Below are 20052 nucleotides of genomic sequence, written 5' to 3'. Positions count from 1 at the left end.
CCCAGTGTCCATGCATGTTCAGGTTAAGCCATTAAGCATGGGAAATACAGGGAATGGGTGAGTCTGAATGGGACGTTCATTATAGGGTTGGTGTGGACTCCATGGACGAATACCCCGTTTCTATTCTATTCTCATGAAGAAGAATGTAATTATCTCGATGTGCTGTGAATCTGTGGAATTCCCTATTCAAAGTGCAGTGGATGCCAGGACAATGAGCAAATTTACTGAAGAGATACAGATATTGAATTTGCAATGGGATGAAGGGTGAGAGAGAGAGCGCAGGTGGGAAAATCCAGCTGAGACCGAGGTGAGCTCAATCATCACCGTATTAAATGGTAGAGCTGGTTCGAAGGGCTGCATTGCCTCTCCAGTGCCCAGTGCTTATCTTCTTACGGTAATAACTGTAAAGCTGCTTCCAAAAATCACCGCCTTCACCAAAGGAAATTTTTGGAAAAAACAGGATAGTCAGGTGGATTAGCGTTCCAAACTTAGATAGCGTGGAAACATGTGGGAGATAATGATTTTGCAATTTTAAACTGAGGTGATTTAAAAAAATCACACAACAACAGGTCATGGACCAACAGGTTTAATTGGATCATGATAAAGGAGCTCCGAAATCTAATGTTTCCAATTAAACCTGAGGGCATATAACCTGGCGTTGTGAGATTTTTAACTTTGTACACCCCAGTCCAACACTGGCATCTCCAAATCATGAAAACGGAGGGGAGATATTGATTTATGGTTTGAGACTGTGTAGTACATTCACACCGTCCAGAATACTCTGTTGTGAATATCTATCCTGTACTTTATTACAAAGCCAAGGTCTCTGACAATGAAAACCACAACACCCAGGTAACATCGTCTCGCCTCGTAATCTGATAAAAAGACTTGTGATAAGTCTGGTTGAATGTAGAATACAGATGGAAAGCGGGAAGATTGACAATATGATGACGAAGGAGTTGGCTAATGTAGACTGGAACCAAAGACTTTAGGGTGGGACAGTTGACAGACAGTGGAGGAATATCAAAGAATTTTTCAAACTGCTCAGCAAAAGTATATATCAGTGAAAAGGAAGGACTGTAGGAAATGGAATAATCTGACATGCGTGGCTCAGGAAATAAGGGAGTCTATCAAATTGAAATAGAAAACACACAAATTGGCAAAGACCAAGGAGAAACTAGGAGATTAGAAAAAAAGCTAGATGGGATGGTGGAGAAAAGTGATGATTAGTTGTCCCCAGGGCCAGAATAGCAGTTTACCCTGCTAGAGGGGAACATATGCCCTCTGTCATTGTTGAAGCACTTAACTGTTACCATAGAGATAATCCTGATCAAATCTAAAATAACAGCACACTCCAAAAGCTTGTACTTCCAAATAAACCTGTTGGACTATAACCTGGTGATGTGTGGTTTTTAACTTTGTCCACCCCACCACCTGCTCCTCCACATCAGAATCCTGACAGACAGCCCCACTGAAACTGAAGGGCCTGTCAGATACCTTACTGAGATAAAGGGGTGTGGGGGAGGGGTATGTGGTTTCACCACAAAGTGCTGAGCTGAACTCGACTTTTTAACTGCCATTGCCATGGAGATAATATTGACAGAGAGCATACATTCAAAACCACAAACCACAAAGGTATAAGAATAGGAGCCATACATCGGACAGGCGGGGAGTTACCTGATGCTGCCTGGAGGTGTTCTACATGTACACTATCCAAGTAACTGCCATGTCTCATCAATAAAGACTCAAAGACGACCTCTGAGTTCTGTGCCTGGTTATTCCTATCCAGCAGGGTTCAGGATTATGAGCACACAGCAGTCAGTCTTCACAGTGGAGGATACAAAGAACATGCCAGTAACTGATAAGGAGACTGAGGAAAGTGAGGACCAAGAAACGACCATTATCACGAGAGAGTTGGAGCTGAGCAAGCAAATGGAGCTAAAGGTAGACAAGTCTCTTTGCCCTGATGGATTACATCGCAGGGTGCTACCAGAGATAGCGGGAGAAATAGCAAATATACTTGGAGTCAGAGTCCTACAGCAGAGACAGGCCCTTTGGCCCAAACTGGCCCATGTCGGCCAAAATGTCCATCACGCGAACCTCATTTCCCTGCACTTGGCCCATCTGCTTCTGACCCTTTCCTATCCATGTATTTGTCCAAATGTCTTTTACATGTTGTTAATGTACTCACCTCAACCACTTCCACTGGCAGCTCAGTCCATATACATACCACCCTCTGTGTAAAACAATTGCCCCTCAGGTTCCGTTTCATAATTTCTCCTCTAACCTTAAACTGATGCCCTCCACTCCTTGATTCCCTGGGAAAAAGACTGAGTGCATTCACCTTTCCCAAGCCTCTCATGATGTTATACACTTCCAAAAATGGTTCCCCCTTGTTTCCTCTGCTCTAAACAAAAAAAAATCCTCGCTTGTCCAACCTCTCCCTCTAACTCAGACCCCTGAGCCCATTTCTTCTGCACCTTATCCAGTTTAATAACTGAAACCTACATTACATTCATCACATTTCCAGTGTCTCCCCACGGCACTGGAACCGATGTGACAACGCCAATGGATTACAAGCCATGATCGATAATTAACTCCTTTACAACAATCCTGTTTTCATAGTATTTTCCATGGTGTAGGTATCCTTGTGTCTTTCTGGTTGCACGATTAATTAAAAACTTGTCCTCATACAAAACAAATCTGAGGCTTAATTGTTCCTGGGAAATGTGCCATGTTTTTTCAGACTTTTAAAAACAAATGTAGTCTCTCTCTACACTCACCACGCTTACATGGATTTGGCTGTGTCTTAGTATTTTTTTCCAGTCACGTTGACATTTGAAATATTCGCCCATGGACAGAATACACACCTTTCCTTCCACATGAAAAGGCCAATGATATTCAGATCGAAACGGATCAAGTAACCATCAAAACTGAACAGGAATTTCAATTTGAATTTCTCATCCACAAATCCGCCCTTTCAGAAACCTACAACAGAGAAAACAAGTCACCACCGTTAACACAGGATGGAAATTCATAAGACAATTATAGGATTAAATTGTAGTTTCTTTGTTCCTCCAATGTTTTAAATCTCAGTCTCACAATTTCTCTCCCTTGTTAACTGAAATCCAAACCAATCTCCTCACTCTTTTCCTCCACACCCAGTTCTCTCTCACTCTCTCTTCTCTTTAAATTCAGCTTTCTCGCTCGCAGAGTAAGAACCAAAAAAGGAGTGGCACGATGGGACTGCTGAATCAGCACTAGGGTCCTAGGTTCGGTTCCAGCCTTGGGTGACTGTCTGTGTGGAGTTTGCACATTCTCGCCGTGTCTGCGTAAGCTTCCTCCGGGTGCTCCGGTTTCCTCCCACAATCCAAAGATGCACAGTTCAGGTGAATCGGCCTTGCTAAATTGCCCATAGCGTGAGGTGCATTAGTCAGAGGGAAATGGGTCTGGCTGGGTTACTCATCCTGAGGGTCGGTGTGGACTTGTTGGGCCGAAGGGCCTGTTTCCACACTGTAGGGAATCTAATCTAATCAAATCAATGAGTCTGACTCGGAGCCTCCTGGGTGTTGGCGAATCCTCCCCCCACCTCCCAGGGTTTCCTTCCGGGTCAGACCTGCACTGATTTTTTTTCCCCAATCTGGTACCTCTGATTTATTTCCCCCACTGCAATCCTCTGATGAGAACCAATCCTGCACACACTGGCCAAATCATATCTGGTTGAACTAAAATGAACCAAATTAGAAGTTTAGTTGCAGGCCCACCTTTGTTCCTTTCCATAATCTTCCTAAATCTTCAACGAGTTCTGATAACTTTCTGCAAAATACTCCCCCACAGATACACTGACCACTTGTCACGATACCATGGCAGGGAGTATTCCCCTGGGACCTGTTCTCAGAGGAAGGAAGGGAGGGAGCTGCCAATAACAGATTAATCCCACAGCCTCCCTCCCTGACACTGACCCACCCTGCACATACGCCGACAATTGTCCAGCACTGTGCCTGTGCACCGGTCTCCCCTCGTACAGCACATGCTCCAGATCACACAGGAGCCTAGGTGATTGATAGCAACTGCTGCCCAATAGAGTGGTGGGAGCGGGGCTGGTGGACTGGGACTATGGGGTTGTAAACAACGAATGAATGTGAAGGACACTGGGGAATGGACAGGATCAGTGCAGCAGTAGGAGGGGATCCTGAACAAACTGAGCAATGGGAGAGTCTGACAGGACAAAAACTACAGGATGGTCCTGTTTCGAGGCTCAGGCAGGGACACCTGGGAGACAGTATGGCCTGGTGGCTTGGGCAGGATTTCTAATCAGTCTCTTCAAAGATGCTGTTACTCAACTCTGAACCCGATCCTCCTGGTTCAGAGGTAAGGACACTACCACCATTTCCTGTTGGGCTAGTGGAAGGAAGGGAAGATTTTCTCAATCTCACTCACATGGAAACTCCATGAGTTCCTTCCACTTATTGCCTACGGTGGGGATGGAGGAGACAGAGAAGGTGGGAGGGGTTTAGGGATATAGGTACTGCCTTTCTAAAGGAACTCATTGGTGTTGGTTATTAACAAGACTCAATACAGTCACTAACACAAACCCATGTACTTGAAGTTTATCCAGAATATTAACACCCATAACTGGGTGACACAGATCCCAATGTACAGAATTAAGTCTTGGATATTAATAACGGCTTTGTATGAGAAATCACGTCGCATGAACTTGAGTCAATTTTTTTGAATAAGTAACAGCAAAGAAGATTGATGAGGGCAAAGCGGTGGAAATGATCTACATGGTCTTCAGTAAGGTGTTCAACAAGGTTCCCCATGGGAGACTTGTTAGCAAGGTTAGATCTCATGGAATACAGGGAGAACAAGCCATTTGGATACAAAACTGGCTCAAAGGTAGAAGACAGAGGGTGATGGTGGAAGGTTGCTTTTCACATTGGAGACCTGTGACCAGTGGGGTGTCACAAAGGATCGGCGCTGGATCCACTAATTTTCATAATTTATATCAATGATTTGGATGTGAATATAGGAAGTAATGTTAGTAAGATGACACCAAAATTGGAGGTGTAGTGGACAGTGAAGAGGATTACCTCAGATTATAACGGGATTTTGATCAGATGTTTGAATGTGCTGAGGACTGGCAGATGGAGTTTAATTTGGATAAATGTGAGGTGCTGCGTTTTGGAAAAGCAAATATGAGCAGGATGTATACACTTAATGGTATGGTCCTTGGGAGTGCTGCTGACAAAGAGACCTTGGAGTGCAGGTTCATAGCTCCTTGAAAGCAGAATCGCAGGTAAATAGGATAGTGAAGAAGGTGTTTAATATGCTTTCCTTTATTGGTCAGAGCACTGAGTATAGGAGTTCGGAGGTCTTGTTGTAGCTGTACAGGACAATGGCTAGGTCATGCTAGGAATATTGCGTGGAATTCTGGTCTCCTTCCTATAAAACAATATTGTGAAACGAGAAAGGGGTCAGAAAAGTATTACAAGCATGTTGCTAGGGTTGGAGGATTTGAGCTACAGGGAGAGGATAAATACACTGTTTTCCCTGGAGGCTGATGGGTGACCTTATAGAGGTTTATAAAATCAATAGGGGCATGGATAGGGTAAATACACAAAGACTTTTCCCTGCGGTGGGGAGGAGGCACGGTGGTGGGTGGGAGACAGAGGGGGGAGACTGAGATGGGAGGGTGACCATTATTTTGTAGATTATAACACAACCATGTTCCTGTTTTCTCCCTGTCCCCTTCAATCCCTCTGAAGGGCTCAGAACAAGTGCACAGACCCTGGAAAGTAGAGCTTCAGGGTGATCAAGTGTTGAAGGTTGCATTTGGGACGCTGACCTTTATTTGGTCTGTGCACTATCAATAAATGGACCTGGGTTCAATTCCACTGTCCTGAATTCATGTCTGTGTCCAACAACACGCCTGTCTCTGACCCTTACTACTGGATCCCCTGTCACTATAGCTCTGCCATTCTCCTTCCTCCCGTTCTGTGCAGTAGAGCTATCTGTGGTGTCATGAACCTGGCTGTTGCTGAGTTCCCCTGAGAGTCCACCCCACCTGTTCCTCCCATATAGAATCCCAAGCGGTGCACAATATCTGTTTGAGAAGGGGAACGAGGACTGGGGAGAGCTGCACTTTCTTCCTGAGCCTTTTACTTCATCTAATGGTCACCCATTCCCTTTCTGCCTGTGTAACCCTCACCTGCAGTGTAACTATCTCACTAAACATGCTCTCCATAACATTCTCAGTATTGCTCCACACTGAGTCCAGGTCAGAAAAGCTGTTTCGCAGTAGCTGCAGGCGGGCCCACTTCCTGCACACATAGCCGTCACGGACACTGGAAGTGTCCCTTATTTCCCACTTTGTGCAAGAGGAGCACACCACTGGTCTGAGGTCTTCTGTCACAATGTCTCTCGAGTTTCAGCTAGTTACTCCCATTCGGAGAATTTAAATGAGCTAGCCACCTTCCTTGTCTTCAAACATTTCTATTATAATCAAAGGTCCCGATCTTTACTGAAGCAGACATTATACACTTTAAAAACTAAAAGAAAACTCTTGGCAGTTCCCACTGGTACCATGTGAATTTCTGAATGGCCTGAACTAAAACTGAAGCTGAGGTTCACCTTCTTCCTGTCTCCCCTCGCTCTGTTTACAACCAACTCCAAAACACTCTCATTGAGCCAAGCAGCCCTCACAATGCAGCCCTGTCATTTTCATTGTCTGCTCACACCTACACTGCCCTCAGCCTCCTGTACTGTCCCAATGCATCTCAATGGGAGCTCAGGAACTGCATCGTCCATAGGGAATTTTAATGAGAAGTCTGCAGGGAATTGAAAATAAAGAGTTGACAGGTTAACATCATGAAGTGGGTGATTGGGTCTAAATCTGACAGTTCATATAAAGAGACGAGGTGTAATTTGGACAAATTAGTGCTCCCTCTCAAGCCAATACCTCCTTCCACAACTGCAGGGCCCAGAATTGAGCACAAACCCCAAGGGTGATCCAACCACAAATTTGAACATCTTTCTGCTTTTTGCTCGAAAAAAAGATACTTTCCCACTGACAGAACAGACACACCTTTCTCCTTCCACAGTTAAATGTCAATAGTATTCAGATCCTGATGATCCTGCTGACGATAGAAAATTGCTTTTGAGATCCCTATCTCAATTATTCTCAATTAATTTCCTATAAAATGAATTCACAAAACAAAACCCAGTCAGTGCAGACTGAACAGTAAAGACAAATATTTCTCTTGGTGTGTGTTTGATGTGTAAATGCTCCTCTTCATATCGCCCCAACCCCACCCAGGAAGACGACATATCTATGTGCCTCACTGTACTTTGCCTCAAATAAAGATGGCGGCCATAACCCACGACCTATCACCGCCTGAGGGCCACAGCCGTTTTCCCATTTGCTGTAAACATGGGACAAAGAGTTTCTAATTTAGGCCTAACTACGTGTACAGAGTGTAATTAACCCCTCCCAGTCTAAACTGGATCCAACACCCCTTTCCAGTTTCCTCCTCCTATACACACCAACGGTCACTCTCGGTCCAGTGACCTTCCCTCAGAACATATGGCAGCTGGGAAAATTAGAATCCCTACAATGTGGAAACAGGCCATTCGGCCACTAAGTCCACACCCACCCTCTGAAGAGTTTCTCAACCAAACCCATTCCCCGACACTATTATTCTACATTTCTCCTGACTAATGCACCTAAGCTATACATCTCTGAACACTACAAGAAATTTAGCTTGGCTAATTCACCGAACCTTCATATCTTTGGACTGCAGGAGATAGGGGTCAAAGAGTAAATAATAGGCAGGGACAGAGCCCAAAAGAGACAGTAACATTTGGAAAGATAAAGGAGTGGATTACGATCTGGTTGGGGGTGGGGGGTGCATAGCTGTTAATGGAGGGGACAGGAACCTGTGTCTGGCAGCATCTCAGTGGAGGTGCTGGAAATGGCAGCTGATGATCTACGTTCTGCTGCAAAACAGACAGCAAGCTTCCAGTTGCCTGTCACTTTAACACACAAGACTGTTCCCGGGCCAATATCTCTGTCTCATGCTTACTGCAGTTATTCAGTGAAGCTTGATGCAAGCTGGCAGAACACTCCAGAACATACAAAAAAGCCCCGTGTTTCAAGGATTGCAATTTCCCCTCCCATGTGGTCAGCAATACTCTCCAGTGTATCTCCACCACTTCCCACACCTCTGCCATTGAACCACACCTCTCCATCTGCAGCAAGGATAGAATCCCCTAGTCCTCACCTTCCACCCAGATACAACGCATCAGCCTCCGCCATTTCCCCCAACTACAATCAGATCCCACCAGAGATATATTTCCCTCTCCATTCCTTTCAGTATTCCACAGAGACCATTCCCTGTGAAATCCTCGTCAGATCCATGCTCCCCACTAAGCCACCCTCCACTCCCAGCACCTTCACTTGTCAATGCAAGAGGTGTAAAAACCTGTGACACCTCCTCCCTCATTTCAAAAGGACCCTTCCACATCCAGCAGAGATTTTCCAGCACATCCAAACACCCCACCTATTATGGCCTTTGCTTTCGATGTGGTCTCCTCTCCACTGGGGAGTCAGGTCACCAACTTGTGGGATGTTACAGGGACCATTTCTGGGATACATGCACCAACAAACCCCACCATCCTGAAGCCGACCACTTCAACTTCCCCACCCACTCCGCCAAGGACATGCAAGTCCTGGGCCACCTCCACCAACAAACCCCAGCCACCCGACGCCTCGAGGAAGAAAATCTCATTTCCACATTGGGACCCTTTAACGACAGAATCAAGGTTTCCTCATCTCTCCTCCCCTGCTTATCGCAGATCCAACCCTCCAACTCGACACCACCCTCTTGAACTGTCCCACCTGTCCATCTTCCTTTCCAATTATCCACTCCACCCTCTCTCCATTACCCTCCACCTACATCTACGTATTGCCTTCCTTGCTCCCTTCCCACCAACCCCACACATCCCTCTTATCTCTCAACCCTCTTACACCCCTCCTCTCTCCCCCTCCAATCCTGGCATTCCTGATGAAAGGAATATGCCCAAAACGTCGATTCTCTTGCTCCTGAGATGCTGCCTGACCTGCTATGCTTTTCCAGCGCCACACGTTAACGCAAGCTGGAAGAACAGCACCTCATCTTCTACTTGGGAACCCTGCACCCCTCTAGCCCCAGTATCAAATTCAATAATTTTACGTCCTGAACTCTACAATGTCCTAGCGCCCTAGCCTCTTAACCCACATACAGGCCTTGTTATTACAGCCTACCATTACACATTACCTATGGTTAGTCACGAACAGTCCCCATAAACAGCTATTCACCCTCCCCCAGCCAGATCGTTATCCACTCCTTTGTCCAACTGCTCCCATCTCTTTGGAATCTATCACCACCTATCATTTACTCCTTAACCCCTACCTTCTGCCTATAAACCGACATTTCTTTTCAGTAACATCAGTTCTGAGGAAGGGTCAGCGGATCCAAAATGTTAACTCTGATTTCTCTTCACAGATGCTGTCAGACCTGCTGAGCTTTACTAGTCCCCATTGGTTGTTGAGAGATTTGCAGCATCTGCAGTTCTTTTGGTTCTAATTTACCAGGAATTTCTAATTCAAGTCTAGCAGCCTAAAAGCATGCGTTTATAAACCCTCTCAGTCCACAATAGCTCCATTTCTTCCCCAGACTTTGCAGTCTCTCCCCCTCACCGTGACACTGTGCCTGCGCAGCACATAACCACGTGTTGGCCTGCTGGACCCACCCCAATTCACTCCCATTGGCTGGAGGATCACCCCAATTCTCCTATTGGTCTGAAGCTGCTGACAATCACCCAGGCCCCATTTTGACATGAGTGGACTCCTCACAAGAGCATTGGATGCTGAGGGGTGACCTCATAGAGCTTTATAAAATCATGAGGAGTATGAATGGGAAGAAATGGACAAGGTCTTTTCCCTGAGGTGGGGGAGTCTAGAACGAGGGGTTGTAGGTTTAAGGTGAGAGGGAAAGATTTAAAAGGGAACCAAAAGGCAACTTTTTTCACACTAAGATGGGTGTGTGTATGCAGTCTTCTGTTCAGGGAAGTGATGGAGGCTCGTACAATTACACCATTTGGCATCTGGATGGGTATGTGAACAGGAAGAGTATAGAGGGATATTTGCCAAGTGTTGGCAAATGGGACTAGATTAAGTTGGGATATCTGGTCGGCATGGACCAGTTCGACCAAAGGGTCCAATTCATTGCTGTATGTCTCTATGACTCTGCCCTAGGATGAGCTTCATCATTCCCAGTGAATGGGTAGTAACACAGATCACAGTGTTTGGGGCTATTGAGCCCATTGGGGCTGTACTCTCCCCATCTGGAGATGATGCCAGTCTATCCCAACCCACCTCCAATTTGTCTGTAACCCTCCAAATCCTTCCTTAAAAAATTTAAATTCCAAATTTTGTTTTGACAATAACTACTGAATCTGCATCCAGCTGTCGGTCAAACTTCCAGATGCTCAGAACTTAGTGAATAAAATAATCCTCACATTTTTAACCTGCATTATTTGCCAGTTACCTGAAGGGAGTTACTAAAAATTGTGATGTTAATAATTTCTCCCTGTCTCTCTGTAAATTAAATATCCTGGAAACAAATCTGCTCCTGGTCGAACTTACTGCCTAACCTTCTCAGCTCCAAGGAGAATTATCTGACCTTCTGCTAACTCTCCATAAAAGAAAAACCCATCTTAATTTTAGTAGTGCCATAAAGATGTACAGCAGAGAAACAGACCCTTCGATCCAACTTGTCCATGCCGACCAGATGTCCTAAATTAATCTCATCCTATATGCCATCTCTTGGCCTATACCCTTCCAAACTTTTGCTAATCACGTACAACATCTCAAAGTCATAATTGGGTAATGGTAGCAGCCTCCACATTTCCTCTGGCAGCTCATTCCATGCACATACCATGTTCAGCTGGAAACATTGCCCCTTAGATCCCTTTGAAATCTTTTCCCTCACACCTGATGCCTGTGCCCCAAGCTTTGTATTCACATATCCTGGGAATAAAACCTATCCATGCCCCTCACAATTGTATCCGATGCTCCAGAGAAAACAGCCCCAGCCTATTCGCCCTCTACATAGATAGCTCAAACCCTCAACCCTGGAATCATCTTTGCGGATCATTTCGGAACCCTTTCAAGTTTCACAATATCATTCCGATAGCAGGGAGACCAGGACTGAAAGCAGAATTCCAGAAGTGGCTGAATCAATGTGCTGTGCAGCGTCAAAATGACGTCCCAACTCCACTACTCAATGCACTGACCAGTTAAGGCAAGTACACCAAACACCTTCTTCACTACCCTGCCTATGATTCCACTTTCAAGGAACTATGAACCTGCACTCCAAGGTCTCTTTGTTCAGCAACACTCCCCAGGACCTTCCCATTAAGTGTATAATTCCTGCCCTCATTTGCTTTTCCGAAATGAAGCACCTAATATTTATCTGAAATAAACTCGATCTGATAATCCTTAGCCCATTTGATTGAAGTCCAATTGTACTCTGAGGTAACCTTCTTCGCTGTCCAGTGCACCTGCAATTTTGATGTCTACTCTAAACCCCCTAACTGTACCTCATATATTCACATAGAAATCACTGATATAAATGATGAAAAGCAGTGGACCCAGCATCGATCCTTACACCATATTGCTAATCACAGGCCTCCAGTCGGAAAAGCACGACCCTCCATCTCCAACCTTCCAGCCAATTTGTATCCTTATAGCTGGTTCTCTCCGTATCCCGTGGTGTCTAACTTGCTAACCAGTCTGTCATGTGGAACCTTTTTGAATGTCTTTCTGAAGTCCAAGTTAGTGATTTATGTACAAAGCCATGCTGACTATCCCTAATGGAGAAAGTGAGGACTGCAGATGCTGGAGATCATAGCTGAGTATGTGTTGCCTACAGTGTTCAGGGATGTGCAGGTTGGGTGGATTGGCCATGTGAAATTGCCTACAGTGTTCAGGGATGTGCAGGTGAGGGGGATTGGCAATGTGAAATTGCCTACAGTGTTCAGGAATGTGCGGGTTGGGTGGATTGGCCATGTGAAATTGCCTACAGTGTTCAGGGATGTGCAGGTTGGGTGGATTGGCCATGTGAAATTGCCAACAGTGTTCAGGGATGTGCAGGTGAGGGGGTTTGGCCATGTGAAATGCAGCGCTGCAGGGGTAAGATCGGAGGATCGAAGGGTTAGTGTGGATGTGATGGGGCGAATGGCCTGCTTCCACACTTGGGATTCTCTGACGATAATTCTACTCGTTTTAAAATAGTTGCAGAAAATAATAGACCAGATCTAAAAGTTAGTGGTCAATATTTGACAAAGGTGAATTTTGACGGTACAAGGTGAGAACTTTCAATATTTCTTTGCAACCCCCAGGTAAAGGGACGGCTGGAAAGTGGGAAAACAAGAACAGAAGGAATACGAGCAGGAGGAGCAGTAGGCCATCTGGCCCCTCAAGCCTGCACTGCCATTCAATAAGATCAGGGCTGATCTTTTCATGGCCTCAGCTCCAATTTCCTGCTATCTCACCATAACCCTTAATTCCTTTCCTGTTTGCAAATGTACATTTTGCCTTAAAGACATTCAAGTTGATAACGTCAACTGCTACACTCAGTAGGGAATTCCACAGGTTCATAACGCTTTAGCTGAAGACGTTCCTCCTCAACTCTGTCGTAAATCAGATACCCCCTTATTTTGACGCTATGCTCTCCAGTTTGACCCGCTAACCCCCCCCAATCGAAATAACCTCCCTGCTTCTCTTATCTATTCCCTTCTTAATTTTATTTTTTCCAATACAACCTCCCATTCTTCTAAATTGCAACAAGTATAGTCCCAGTCTATTCAGTCTCTCCACATACACCAATCCTGAAGAAGGGCTTATGCCCGAAACGTCGATTCTCCTGTTTCTTGGATGCTGCCTGACCTGCTGCACTTTTCCAGCAACACATTTTCAACTCTGATTATCCCTAATCACTTCTTGCCTTTCCAATTACATATAAACCTGTCCTTCAGAATTCCTTCCAACACCTTGTCTGCCACTAACCTCAGGCTCACCAGCGTATTGTTCCCTGGCCTTTCCTCATCACCTTTCTCAAATGATGGCGCCTGTCTTGCAGCACCTCACCTGAGGCTATTGGTGATAGAAATATCTCAGCGAGGGGCCCTGCAATCACTTCCCTAACTTCCCACAAAGATTTGGGATACACCTGATCAAGTCACACAGATTTACTCAGCCTTGTGTATAAGACATCCAGTACAACCTCCTCTGTAATATGGATAGTTGTCAAGTTATCACTGTATATTTCTCCAAAATCTCTTGCTTCCATATCTTCTTTCAGTAAAAGCTGACATGAAATCCTCGGATAGTATCTCTCCCACTTTCTGTGGTTCCACAGACACCCTTGTTGATCTTTGAAGGTCCCTATTCTCTGCCTGGTTACACTTTTGTCCTGAGTGTTTAGTAGAATCTCTTTGGATTGTCCTTAAACCTCTTTCCCCCCAAAGCTATCTCATGTATCCTTTTTGTCCTCCTGTTTTCCCTCGAGTGTACTCCTACTGCCCCTATTTTCAGACCCAGCTGTCTGTACCTGCCATATCCCTCCTTCATCTTTTTGATCAGACCCTCAATTTCTCTAGACATACAGCATTCTCTACACCTACCAGACTTGGCCTTAACAGGAACATACTGTCTATGTACTCTTGTTGTCTCATTTCCACAGGCCTATGGAGGCAATGGCAGATGAGGACATGGAAACAGTCATTCTCAGTAAAGAGGTAGTGTTGGGAAAGCTAACTGCCCAAAGGTACATGGGTCTCCTGGCCGTGATGGAATGCATCCCAGGGGACTAAAAGAGATGGTAAAGGGTCTATAGTCCTTCCTTGCGAGAGAGATGGTTATGCTGCAGCTGTACAGGGTGCTGGTGAGGCCACATCTGGAGTAATGTGTATAGGTTTGATCTCCTTACTTCAGTAAGGACGTACTGACACTGGAGGGGGTGCAGAGGAGGGTCACTAGATTGAGTCAGGAGTTGAGAGGATTGGTGTATGTGGAGAGACTGAATAGACTGGGACTATACTTGTTGCAATTTAGAAGAATGGGAGGTTGTATTGGAAAAAATAAAATTAAGAAGGGAATAGATAAGAGAAGCAGGGAGGTTATTTCGATTGGGGGGGTGGTTAGCGGGTCAAACTGGAGAGCATAGCGTCAAAATAAGGGGGTATCTGATTTACGACAGAGTTGAGGAGGAACGTCTTCAGCTAAAGCGTTATGAACCTGTGGAATTCCCTACTGAGTGTAGCAGTTGACGTTATCAACTTGAATGTCTTTAAGGCAAAATGTACATTTGCAAACAGGAAAGGAATTAAGGGTTATGGTGAGAGAGCAGGAAATTGGAGCTGAGGCCATGAAAAGATCAGCCCTGATCTTATTGAATGGCAGTGCAGGCTTGAGGGGCAGATGGCCTACTGCTCCTCCTGGTCGTATTCCTTCTGTTCTTGTTTTCCCACTTTCCAGCCGTCCCTTTACCTGGGGGTTGCAAAGAAATATTGAAAGTTCTCACCTTGTACCGTCAAAATTCACCTTTGTCAAATATTGACCACTAACTTTTAGATCTGGTCTATTATTTTCTGCAACTATTTTAAAACGAGTAGAATTATCGTCAGAGAATCCCAAGTGTGGAAGCAGGCCATTCGCCCCATCACATCCACACTAACCCTTCGATCCTCCGATCTTACCCCTGCAGCGCTGCATTTCACATGGCCAAACCCCCTCACCTGCACATCCCTGAACACTGTTGGCAATTTCACATGGCCAATCCACCCAACCTGCACTTCCCTGAACACTGTAGGCAATTTCACATGGCCAATCCACCCAACCCGCACATTCCTGAACACTGTAGGCAATTTCACATGGCCAATCCTGCCAACCTGCACATCCCTGAACACTGTTGGCAATTTCACATGGCCAATCCACCCAACCTGCACATCCCTGAACACTGTCGGCAATTTCACATTGCCAATCCCCCTCACTTGCACATCCCTGAACACTGTAGGCAATTTCACATGGCCAATCCACCCAACCTGCACATCCCTGAACACTGTAGGCAATTTCAGATGGCCAATCCTCCCAACCTGCACATCCCTGAACACTGTCGGCAATTTCACATGGCCAATCCACCCAACCTGCACATCCCTGAACAATATGGACAATTCAGCCTGGATTATCCACCCAACCTGCACATCTTTGGACTGTAGGAGGAAACCCCAGCACCTGGACGAAACCCCCACCGACAACCTCAATAAGGTGATCATCCTGTTCTTATTTCCCAGTTCAACCCAAGTAATTTCACCGGGCGAACCCCCATGAATATCCTCCCTAAGCACAACAGTAATGTTATCCCCAATCAATAACACCATTCCACCTTCTCTCTTATCCCCCTTTCTATCCTTCCTCTTACATCTATTCCGTGGAACATTAAGCTGCCTGTCCTTTCCAACCTAAGCCACGTTTCTGTAATACCCACTATATCCCAGTCTCATGTTCAAAACCATATCTTCAGCTCATCTGCTTTCCCTGTCAAATCTCTTGCATTGAAATAAATGCAGTGCAGTGCTATCAAAAGGACAGACTGATGGGCAGAGGGAGTGGGATGGCCCTGTTCGTGAGGGATGACGTTCATTCCCTTGCGAAGGGGGAGACACAGAATCAGGAGATCTAGAGTAAGATTGGAGGGTGGCTAATGTTGTCCCAATTGTCAAGAAAGTTGGGAGAGAGAAAACAAGTAATTATAGACCGGTTAGCCTGATGTCAGTGGTGAGATAGATGCTGCAGTCAATTATAAAACATGAAATTACGGCTCATTTGGAAAGCGGTAACAGGATTCATCAGAGTCAGCATGGATTTACAAAGGGGAATATACTGACTGTGATTGAAAATTGGCTGGCTGACAGGAAGCAAAGACTAGCGATAAACGCTTCCTTTCGGAATGGCAGACAGTGACCAGTGTGGTACCACAAGGTTCGGTGCTGGGGTCGCAGCTGTTTACAAGGAAAGAGGTCCTTCTGCAGTTGTACAGGGCCCTGGTAAGACCGCACCTGGAGTGTTGTGTGCAGGTTTGGTCTACACATTTGAGGAAGAACAATGGGGCTATTGAGGGAGTTTTGGGTAGGTTCATGAGGTCAATTCCTGGAATGGCGGAATTATCATATGTTGAAAGATTGGAGCGACTGAGCATGCATACCCTTGAGTTTAGAAGAATGAGAGATGATCTGATAGAGACCTCCAAGATTATTAAAGGGGTGAACACTCCGGAGGCAGGAAGCATGTTTCCACGGATGGGTGAGTCCAGAACCAGAGGACACCGTTTAAAAGTAAGGGAGAGACCATTTAGAACAGAGTTGAGGAGAAACGTCTTCACCCAGAGAGTAGTGGACATATGGAATGCACTGCCCCAGAAAGCAGTGGAGGCCAAGTCTCTGGATATTTTCAAGAAAGAGATGGATAGAGCTGTTAAAGATAATGGAATTAAGTGTTACGGAGATAAGGCAGAAACAGGATACAGATTGTGGACGATCAGCCATGATCACAATGAATGGTGGTGTTGACTCAAAGGGCAGAATGGCCTATTCCTGCACCTATTGTCTATTGTACCTTGTCAGTCCTACCTCATTCTGTGTCTTGCCCTTGCCTGCTTTGCCTATCACACTTCTAAACTGTACCAGCCCTCAGACTTACCTCCTTTCTCACTATCTCTTTAGGTTTACCCCCACAACCTCACTGGTTTAATGCCTCCCGAGTAGCACTAGCAAATCTCCCTGCTTGGATATTAGACACCTTTCAATTCAGGTGTAATCCATCCCTCTTATGCACGTCAATTCTACCCCAGCAGAGATTCCAATGATCCAAAAATGTGAATCCTTCTCCCCTGTATCAGCTCCTTAGCCACACATTCATCTGCTCTACCCTGCTATTCCTACTTTTTCTAGCATGTGGCACCGGGAGTAATCCAGATATTACTACCCACAAGGACCTGCTTATTATCCTCCAGGCTAACTTGCTGTATTCTCTCATCAGGACTTCATCCTTTTCTCTTATGTCATTGGTACCAATGTACAGCGACCTCCCACTGATCATTCTCCCCTTTCAGAATATTCTGCACCCTCAGAGCCATCCTTCACCCAGGCAATCGGGAGGCACCACCCCATTCTGATGTCTCACTGTTAGCTACAGGAACTGCAGTCTGTGCTGCAGACCAGAGAGCCCCCTATCACCGTCGATCACGTGGAACTGGATGTATCTCACATTAAACTAGTAACTTGGCTGTCAGTGCGATATTCCCCTGAGAGTGTGACGCTTTCCAAAACAGTATACTTGTTTGAGATGGAAATAACCACAGGACACTCCTGCACTACTTGCCCTCCACTCCTCCCGTTCTGAGAGGAAACCCATCTACCTGACTGGATTGGCTGTTTTCCTACCTTTCTGAAACTGCCACCTATCACAACCCCCTGGCTCCTATAAATTCTTCATTACCTTTAACCGTCGCTCCATCTGATCCACGAAATCCTACAGGATTTGCATCCTCACTTCCTGCAGACAATTAGGATCATTGAAACTTTCCTTAATCTCCTAAATCCAACAGGAAGAGCACATCACTGTACGAATGGCCATCTCTGCACCGTAACTGTCCACAGACCCAGAAAAAGGCACACAGTCTTACAGCTTTACAAAACACATCTCTAGAATATATTAGTACCAATATTTTATATTTAAAAACTTAATCAAAGAATCATAAAATGTGTATTTAAAGAAATAAACCGTCACCCCACTAAATGTTGTAGCTTTACTAAAATAAAACAGACTAAGATTTATCTTTGAAGAGACCGAAACCCACTGAACTGTGAAATTTGTCCATGCCGACCAGATATCTGAACCTAATCTTATCCCTCTTGCTAGCACCTGGGCCATATCCCTCTAAATCTTTCCTATTCATGTCAAGTATCCAAATGCCTTTAAAATGCTATAATTGTCAGCCTCCACCACTTCTTCTGGCAGCTTATTCCATACACGCACCATTCGCTGCGTGAAAAGGTTGCTCCTTAGTTCCCTTTTATATCTTTCCCCTCTCACCCTCAACCTATGCTCTCTATTTCTGGACTCTCCTACTCAGGGAAAAGCCCTTGTCTGTTTACCCTATCCACGCTACTAATGATTTTATAAACCTCTATGGAGGTCACCCCTCAGCCTCTGATGCTCCAGGGAAAGAAAGCCCCAGCTTCTTTGCTCTCTTCCTGCAGCTCAAACCCTCCAAACCTGGCAATATCCTTGTAAATATTTTTGAACCCTTTCAAGTTTCACAACATCCTTCCGATTGACGGAGAACAGAACTGCACACACTATTCCAAAAGAGGCCTAACCAATGTCATGTACATGACCTTGCATCTTCTATAGTCAATGCTTTCATCAATAAAGGAATTTATTCCAAACACCTTCTTCAATATCCTATCGACCTGCAACTCTACGTTCAAGGAAATATGAAACTGCACTGCAAGATATCTCAACACTATCGAGGAATTTGCCACTAAGTGTATCAGTCCTGTTAAGATTTGCTTTTCCCAAATGCAGCACGTCACATTTATCTGAATTACACTCCATCTGCCACTTCTCACCCAACTGAACAACATCCTGTTGTAATCTGAGGTAACCCTCTTCGCTATCCATTGTACCTCAAATGTTGGTGTCATCTGCAAACTTACTAACTATACCTCAGATGCTCATATCTAAATCATATATATAAACGATGAAAAGTAGTGGACACAGCACTGATCCTTGCGGCATTCCACTGGTCACATACCTCCAATCTGAGAAACAACCCTCCACCACCACCCTGCCTTCTACATTTGAGCCATTCTGTATCCAAACGGCTAGTTCTCCCTGTATTCCATGAGATTTAATCTTGCTAACCAGTCTTCCATTGAGAACCTTGTCGAGCGCCTTACTGAATTCCATAGATCATGTCCACCTCTCTGCCCTCATCAATCTTCAAATAACTCAATCAAGTTTGTGAGACATGATTTCCCACGCACATAGTAATGCTGACTATCACTAATCAGTCCTTGCTTTTCAGAATACACGCGCATCTTGTTCCTCAGGATTCCCTCCAACAACTTGCCCAGCATCAATGTCAGGCTCACCGGTCGATAGTTCCCTGGCTTGTCCTTACCACCTTTCTTAAATAGCGGCACCACGTTAACCAACCTCGAGTCTTTCGGCATCTCACCTGTGATAATCAATGATACAAATGTCTCAGCAAGAGGCCCAGCAATCACATTCCCAGCTTCCCAGAGTTCTAGGGTACACCTGATCAGGTGCTGGGGATTAACCAAGCTTTACGGGTTACAAGACACCCAGCACGTCCTCCTCTGTAAGCTGGACATATTCAACATGTCGACATCTATTTCCCCACATTCTATATTGCCCATGTCCTTCTCCACAGTAAACACTAATGCAAAATATTCAATTAGTATCTCTCCCATCTCCTGCAGCTCCACGTTTAGGTTAACTTGCTGATCTTCGAGGAGCCCTATTCTCTCTCGAGTTACCCTTTTGTTCTTAATGTATTTCTAAACACCCTTGGGATTAGTCATAACCCTATTTGCCAAAGCTTTCTCATGTCCCCTTTTTGCCCTCCTGATTTTCCTCTTAAGTTTGGAACAACTCCTGCTTTGGAACAACTCCTGCATGACGTGTCTAGTCACTTTTGCCAGAACTTTGCCAGTATCCCTCTAAACCCTTCCTGTTCATATTCCCATCCACATGCCTTTTAAATGTATTTCTATCAGCCTTCACTATTTCCTCTTATTCCACACACTCTGCAGGAACCAGTTGTCATTTAGGTCACTTTGAAAAGTCGCCCTCGCACTTTAAAGCTATGCCCTGTCAGTTTGGAATCCCCCAGCCCTGTAGAAAAGACCTTGTCTATTGAC

This window comes from Chiloscyllium punctatum, chromosome 33, assembly GCF_047496795.1.
Source record: "Chiloscyllium punctatum isolate Juve2018m chromosome 33, sChiPun1.3, whole genome shotgun sequence".
Classification (NCBI taxonomy): domain Eukaryota; kingdom Metazoa; phylum Chordata; class Chondrichthyes; order Orectolobiformes; family Hemiscylliidae; genus Chiloscyllium; species Chiloscyllium punctatum.
Note: the sequence above shows the minus strand (reverse complement) of the source record.